Source organism: Terrapene carolina, unplaced genomic scaffold (assembly GCF_002925995.2).
Source record: "Terrapene carolina triunguis isolate 2854851 unplaced genomic scaffold, T_m_triunguis-2.0 Scaffold67, whole genome shotgun sequence".
NCBI lineage: Eukaryota > Metazoa > Chordata > Testudines > Emydidae > Terrapene > Terrapene triunguis.
Window position 1 is genome coordinate 33,703,131 of NW_020664418.1, and position 6,526 is coordinate 33,709,656.

Below are 6,526 nucleotides of genomic sequence, written 5' to 3' on the forward strand. Positions count from 1 at the left end.
ATAAAAATCCTGGATTTTTAGTTATCCAGGATTCAGGAAACCTGCTCTAGTGTGAAGAAAGCAAAACCAAAATAGACAATTTTTTAGCAAAGAATAACTGTGATGGGTTTCGATCACAGAAATCCCCTTGGGAACTGCCAACTGATGTGCCAAGACTACTTCTGCCCCTGCTTTCCCTCCCAACTTGGGACTCCAGCAACCTATCTTGTTGAACCAGACACACCAGTCTGCTCCAACACAGACCCAGGGTCTGAACCATGTGCCCCAAAGCTGCAGACTTAACTGAAAGCAACTTATGCAGTGTTCCTGTCTTTAACACTCAGATGCCCAACTCCCAATGGGGTCCAAACCCCAAATAAATCAGTTTTACCCTGTATAAAGCTTATACAGGGTAAACTCATAAATTGTTTGCCCTCTATAACACTGATAGAGAGCTATGCACAGCCCTTTCCTCCACCTCCCCCCCAGGTATTAATACATACTCTGGGTTAATTAATAAGTAAAAAGTGATTTTATTAACTACAGAAAGTAGGATTTAAGTGGTTCCAAGTAGTAACAGACATGACATAAAGTGGATTACCAAGTAAAATAAAATAAAACACACATCTAAGCCTAGTACAGTAATGAAACTGAATATAGATAAAATCTAACCCTCAGAGATGTTTCAATAAGTTTCTTTCACAGACTGGGCACAATCCTTTCCCCTAGTACAGCCCTTGTTCCAGCTCAGGTGGTAGCTAGGGGGTTTCTCATGCCGGCTCCTCCTTTGTTCTGTTCCACCCACTTATATATCTTTTGCATAAGGTGGGAATCCTTTGTCCCTCTCTGGGTTCCCACCCCCTCCTTCTCAATGGAAAAGCACCAAGTTAAAGATGGATTCCAGTTCAGGTGACATGATCACATGTCACTGTAAGACTTCATTACCCACTTGCCAGCACACACGTATACAGGAAGACTTACAAGTAAAACACAGCCATCTACAGTCAATTGTCCTGGTTGATGGGAGCCCTCAAGATTCCAAACCACCATGAATGGCCCACACTTTGCATAACTACAATAGGCCCTCAGAGTTATAGTTCATATTTCTAGTTTCAGATACAAGAGTGATACATTTATACAAATAGGATGACCACACTCAGTAGCTTATAAGCTTTGTAATGATACCTTACAAGAGACCTTTTGCACGAAGCATATTTTAGTTACATTATGTTCACACTCATCAGCATACTTTCATAAAATCATATAGAGTGCAATGTCACAATAACCTTACATAAATGGCTGCTTGAAACTGTACTCAGACTTCTGGCTACAAAGATTAATGGTTTTTAGGCTGTTAAATAAACATCAAATCCTGATACTTTTAAACCATATCTCCAAGTTAACTTAAAGAATCAATCCTCATGGTACATTCTCTGCATTCAAACAAATCTCACAACAAATTGCAATGTTTATTTTACCAATCCAAGATAAGGCATCGTTTTTCACATGTTGTTGTGACAAGGACCTAGCACATTTTTTCACACTTCAAAATCATTATTCTCAGGCCAGATAATTAGGAATATCTTCCATTTCTGCTTTTGTGTTTAAAACAAAACAAAAACAGCAGGAACATCAACAAAAAATTTACCAGCGCTCTGAAGGGATCTGTGATTTATGTGAGGGTAAATAGACCCATTGTTAGGGGCAGTTTTCCGATTTGTTAAGGTTTTTGTAGGCACAGCTACATAACCCAGAAAAATGATGGCTTTCATGTCATTCTTGGGGGCGGGGGGGGGGGGGGGCGGAGAGAGGTGCTTGTGCAGTTTGATCACACAACAGCACAACTCCCAATAAAATGAAACAGAAAGGAGGTTCACTACATGAAAGATTTTTATGCTGTTGGAATTCAACTACCAGAATTTTACTTTGACTTTTCCTTGAATCTGGCATTGAGTGTCCTTTAGGCTCAATCCTGGCCCTACCTGCCAGCAGCTGAGAAGTGACTCTCCTTATAACTTCATTATTTATCTTCCACTCGGTAACTTCTGTTTCTACGTAGTGTCCTTGTGATGTTTTATTGAGTTGTCCAGAAAGATAAGTCACCTTGTTACCCTTCGGCCTAAGCGAGAGAGAGATTTGCTGCAGCTAGACTGGGTGTTGGCTTCCAACAAACTCCTCAGGACACTGCCAGGCCTTTCCTTACCTTGCAGGGAACTTTTAGTGCACCTACTTCCCAAACCTCTGGAAGAGCATTCCTCTGCAGCATCCAGCCCCGTCACTGGATGTCCACCGAATACCAAGTCCGCTGTCTCAAAGAGACAGAAGAGAAACCAGTCTGCTGGCTCAGCGAAGGATGCCCTCCTTGCTTTAGTATAACAGCACTGAGTGGAATTTATAATAAACCAAAGAGAAGTTCATTAATAAAGACAGAGATTTAAGTGATACTAAGCAGAGATCATAGACACAGAAACTGGTAAATCAAACAAAAGAATAACACACTTCTAAGAACTTACATGTAGCCTTAGCAGGCTCCAAGTCTGAAGCAGTTTTCTCACCTCTACAGTCCCTTTTTCAGCATCACCAACCCTCATAGCTGCAAAGTTCATAGATGCAAAGAGCGCTGACCTCTTTGTTCCCTAAGTGATGGGGAACGAGATGCCCTTTTTCTTTTCCTTATATTCTCCAGAAGTCTTCATTTCAAGAGTCAAGTTGACCCACGGGCGTTCAGACGGTGATGTCCTCCAGTGAGCATCCATACACACCATCCATACATACATCACACAATGATATTATTGACCAGATGTCACCAGCTTTTATTTGATACTACACATGACAGCTTTACAGATAAATACTGTGACAGTAGTGTGTTAGGTGTAGTAAGTGTGTCAAGCCTGATAGGAGTTCACAGAACAGTAAGATCGGAAACATTCATTAACCTGGGAGGTAATGTGTCCGATCCTTTGGGATTGGTAGAACCTTTTCTTTTACATGATGAAATAAGATTTACAGAAATTTTCATCATATTTGACACGGTACCTGGATCGAGGCTTGAGGCTGGATCACTTTAAGGGAACTATGTTGTTTGGGCTTCTGAGTAACCAGTAAGGTAATAAAGAAGCTGTTTTATGCTGGCTTGGTAAATCTAAGTATTGGAATATCCACCAGGTTTTTGGGGTTTAGCTGCCCCATTCTTTGCAGTTCATCCTAATTGAGTGATCACAGCTGGCCCCCACTAGGACCCCAGTCACAAGGGGTATGAAAGGTGGATCATCCCTGCCCTACTTTTGTTTCATCTACCCAACCTGTTTTATCTGATACCTAGACCGTAAGCTGTCTGGCAGTCATTGTCTTTTGTTGTTGCAATGGGACCCTGAACCTTGACTGGGGTTATGCGCTACCATAATATAAAAAAATTAGGAAGGAAATACCTGATGCAGAAAAAAATGAGCTGGCACAAATAGCCAAGATAAAACAACGCCTGCAAAAGACGCCTGAGGATTCTACTGAGTGCCTGTCCATCTGTCCTCCCCAGTATTCTGCCCTCTACTGGTATGTCTACACTGCAGCAAGGATGAAGCCTGGGTAGACAGACTTGCACAAGTGGAGCTTGAGCTAGCAGGCTAAAAAATAGCAGTGTGAATGTTGCTGCACCAGCAGAGGCTCGGGCTAGCCACCCAAGCTTGGACTCAGCAAGGGCCACACTGCTATTTTTAGCATGCACAAGCCCTATTAGTATGAGTCTGTCTACCCAGGCTGGGAAGCTCACTCCCAGCTGCAGTGTAGACATACTCTAAGAAGAGCCAATGACCAGATACTGCTAACATGACACTGAGACAGCTGTTTGATACAGGGACCATCTCTTCCTAGGTCTGTACAGCATCTAGCACAATGGATAAATGTGAAATATTTATGCCTTTCATATGGTTTGAGCATTGGCCTATTAAACCCAGGGTTCTGAGTTCAACCTTGAGGCGGCCATTTAGGGATCGGGGGCAAAAATCTGTCTGGGGATTGGTCCTGCTTTGAGCACGGGGTTGGACTAGATGACCTCCTGAGGTCCCTTCCAACCCTGATATTCTATGATTACTAGAAAGTGCCAATTTTTGTCAGATATTTATGAATTGTATAAGAAAGAATGAACCTATCATGCTAAATGACCATTTATTACTCATTATGAAGGGGTTCTTTCCCCTTGTTTGGATTTGCTCTTTTGTTGATGAGTTCTAGGGCTCATGCTTTGATCCTGTGGTGTGTAAGGTGTTGTACTCCGGACCATGTTAGTCTAAACTAGCTTAGTCATTATTTGTATAGTTGGGAGTCAACGGATGCACATGATTCTTTCAATGAACAGCTGCTACTGTGGTTTAGTTAGTATAAATGTGCAGTAACTTTTGTGACACTCCTGAAAGGTTGGGACCTGGTTCACAGGCAATAAAACTATGCTGGTCCTAATATGGACACTGCATTTGTAACAATCCAGGAGGTGCAGTGGGTCCCTGAGGAGTGTCAAGGTGTCGAAATGATGCCTGACTTAGGGAATTTCTATGCCAAGTTCATTACTTTTAAGACCAATAAAGTGAAAGCAGCAGCTTTCAGGGAAGTAGAACATTTTAATGCAAAACCCGGGCCTAACTCTCATCAGAAGCTAATGAAGAGAGAGTACTACTTACTACTGGTCGATGATTTTAATACTGGATAAAGTTAGGAAGAAGATTAATAGTAATGCTCACATAAAAAGGGCCCAGTAATTTGGAAGGCAGTTGAATGAAAGGAACTTCTTGCTTGAATTGACATTATTCTTCAATGTGCCTTGTCTGAAGACTTCCAAGGAAGTCCACAAGAGGCTATGGTTCTTGCATCTTTCCAAGCTAGAGTGGAAAAGTTTTCCAGGGTCTGCTATCAGGACAGTCTGCACCATCTGTGTGAGATGAATCGGAAAGATGCTGATGTAAAGGTGTTTCAAGAAATCCACCTACTGCAAGCCAGGCTTACAAGGAATTTCCAGAGGGTCTACACTTGTGCATAGACCCTGTGTGTCAAAAAATGCCCAGTGCAGATGAGTGGTAAACAGTCCTATAGTGACTTGCACCTGGCTCTCGATCTGGAAACTGGGTATATATGAAATATCTGTATTTATTCTGTTACATATTTACTTAAATCAGGGGGATATTTTCCCCCATAGTATGTCCTACTCAAACTTCTTGCAGCTTATTACTATAAGAGATATGTTGTGAAGTTGGAGAGTTCTGCTTCCATTAAGGGAATAAGAGAGGAATGTTCTGCCTGTGATATAAGATTGCTGTTTACTGTCTATTGGGAAGACCCTCATAACTCTGGGTATGTATCATCTCCAGGACGTAATCTACACAGGGATAACTATAGAATGTATGAACATTCTTCAGCTGCAGATCAGCTGAAGGGCTGGACAATGCCTGCAGTATTTCCATTATCCAAAGGAAAAGATGCCTCTCCATTCATTTACCTGCAGGCCTTTTGGCTTCTCATCCACATTGTTTGCATCAATGTTTGTCTTCTGTATTCTCTGCAGCTGTCCCAGTCTTCTAGAAAAGGATCTCTAGGTGAGTTCACAAAATCTCTGCCTTGGGGGATGAATGCATTTTACTTCAGTCAACCCTCCATTTTTGCACATTTGAACAGAACAGTTTTTACAGATGAAGGAACTCAATGTTAGTTTGTCTTTTTGAAATATTTTTTAAAAAATAAGTGTAAACAAAGTGTGAATGCACGTGAGAATGTGTGTGTTTATTTACAACTACATATATCTATTGAAGAAGACGGCTTAACTTGCAAAATTTGGATCTAGATTTCCAACATCTGAAGGTTTTGGTTCTGTCCATTACAAAATTACAGATCATTTACAAAATTCATATCTAAATTGAATTTTGAACATCCCAAAGTTTAGTCTGCGTGTCACTCTTTGTGGTTTACTCAGAGGAGGAGGCTCCCCAGCCAGCAAGCCAGACTCTTTAGCCAGGTTCTTGAATGTTAACCTGATCCTGCAGGATGTACTATGTTAACGTTTTATTGTGACTCTAATAAACAGTTTTAAAAACCAGTTATTTTTTCTTAACCCTCAGAGATCCTCTAAAATAGTGTTTGAAAACCAAGCTCTGTTTTTCCTCCTACTTACAACAACCAGCACAATTCTTCAATCAGAACGCAGTGAGTAGTTTTGTCAGGGTGGAAAAGTTTGGGCTAACAAACCAGGGCTGGGTCTTACATACATTAAAGCCAAGGGGACTTTTACTATTCATCTCTGTGAGAACAAGATTGAAACACACACACACACACCCCAACCCACCCACTGGCAGCTCTGAACTGGAAGATACATGTGAACAAACGTGCAATATAGTCATTTTTCTGACCTTAACTAGAACTCATGGGAACTCAGCAGCATCACATAGCAACAAGGTAGAATGTTGTCTTATGATGCCAGAAGAATCCAAACTGGAATTGTAGGGTAAGTACAATGAGAACTCTAGGGGAAGTACATACTTTTGCGCAATTGTACTAGAAATGCTATGAA